Here is a 2,232-nt window from a genome sequence, read left to right on the forward strand (position 1 = left end):
TAGAAAATATACAATCACAGGAAAGGTATCAGAAAATATAATCTAGTGACACATTTCAAAAGTCAGATTTAATTAATGATTATGTATACGCACATGTAACTTTTTGCAATGAAGACTAAATCGTAAATAAAAAATATGTAGAGACAATATTGCAGAGTATTTGAAATGTCATGAGACAAATATGCAAAACCCAATAATTAAATAGACAAACATGTGATCAAACTATTAATAAATGAAAGAACGTAGTTATGCCAAAAAACCTACAGAACAGTTTCAACCTCACTGGTAATCAAAGAAATGAAAAGGTAGACAATAAGGAACATTTTTACATTTATTATTGTAAAGAAAAAAAACCCTTAAAACTAATTTTATTAATGAGATTTTGAGATTACTGGTATACTGCTACATTTTGGTGATGCTAAAATTAATAGACACAACTCTTTGAAAAAGTAATTTGGAAATTAAATTCAAGATTGTAAAAATGTTATTTTCATCAAGCCAAAAATTTCAGTACTGAAAATTTATCTAAAGAAATAATTCAAACACAGAGGAAACTGTATCCACATAGAGATTCACTGCAAAATGCAATGGTAACTTGAAGTTAATATCCAGAATATATAAAGAATTCCTATAACTCAACAATAAAAAACAAATAACCTGACTAAAAAATGGGCAAAGGACTTGAATAGACATTTCTTCAAAGAAGATGTACAAATGACAAAAGGCCAATAAACATTAAAAGAGGTATAACATTGCTAATGATTGGGGAAATGCAAATTAAAACAATAATGTCATACCACCTCACACACATTATGTTGGCAGCTATAAAAATGAAGCAAAACAAACAAATGAAAACCCAGAAAATGACAAATGTTGGTAAGGATGTGGAGAAATTGGAACCCTTGTGCACTTGGTGGACTGTAAAATGGCGCAGCCTCTTTATAAAACAGTATGATTCCTAAGAGAAATAAAGAATAAAAATAGAAGTACCACATGATTCAGCAATTTTACTTTTGGGGATATACACAATAGAAAGCAGGGGCTTGAAGAGATGTTTTTACACTCATGTTCATAACAGCATTGAAGTGGAAGTAACTCAAATGTCCCTCGACTAATGAATGAATAAACAAAATGTAGTATATACAGAAATGAAATATTATTCAGCCTAAAAAAGGAAGAACATTCTAACGATGTAAATGAATCTTGAAGACATTTTGCTAAATGACATAAGCCACTTACAAAAAGACAAATACTGTGTAATTCTGCTTACATGAGATATGAAGAGTAGTCAAATTTAAAGAGACAATAAGTAGAATGATGGTTATTACCAGGGCTTAAGAGAAGAGGAAATTGGAAGTTATTATTTAATGGGTATAGAATTTCAGTTTTGCAGGAGAGAGAAGAGTTCTGGAGATTGGTTGCATAAGAATATGAATATACTTAACACAATCAAACTGTACACTTAAAAATGGTTAAGATGGAAAATTCTATGTTATGTATATTTTACCACAATTTAAAAGAAAACATGGAAAACTGATTTTTTTTAGAAGCTAAGAAAGTGATTTAGTGAATTTTGAAAGGTCATAAGATAAAGTATGACACAGTCATTAGATATTAAAATTATAAATAGTATATAAATTCTTAGGATATTTACAATTTGAAAACACCTTAAGGAATATAGTCGATAATATTCTAATAATTACATATAGTGCCAGGTGGGTACTAGACTAACTGGGGGATTACGTCATAAATTACATAAATATGTAAACACTATGCTGTACACCTGATACTAGTATAAAATAATATTGAATGTCAACTGTAATTAAAAAATAAAAATTAATTAAAAAATTTGAAAACAGAATTAAAAGATCATTCATAGACATGCAATCAAATACAAAAACGAAAATAAGTGAAATGTTAAGATGGTAGGACTGTACGTATATAAACTTTGTGATGTTTTATTTGTATTATTCTACAATAATGTTATTTGTAAAAGAAATAGTTATTTCTACTCCACCAGAAAGTGGTTTCAATATTTATTCTCTGGAGGAAACTACTAACAATAAATGTTTTTCCTCCCAATGAAAAAGTGAATAAGGAATTTGTACAAAGAGAAGTCACTTTAGAAAGAAAAATCAAAACATGGTATTAGTTTGGACGAAAACAATAAAATAAACTAGAATTTAAATTATAAACTATAAAAATCATAAGGATACAAAGAAACAGTTATTT

This window comes from Pteropus vampyrus, unplaced genomic scaffold (genome assembly GCF_000151845.1).
Source record: "Pteropus vampyrus isolate Shadow unplaced genomic scaffold, Pvam_2.0 Scaffold14, whole genome shotgun sequence".
Lineage (NCBI taxonomy): Eukaryota > Metazoa > Chordata > Mammalia > Chiroptera > Pteropodidae > Pteropus > Pteropus vampyrus.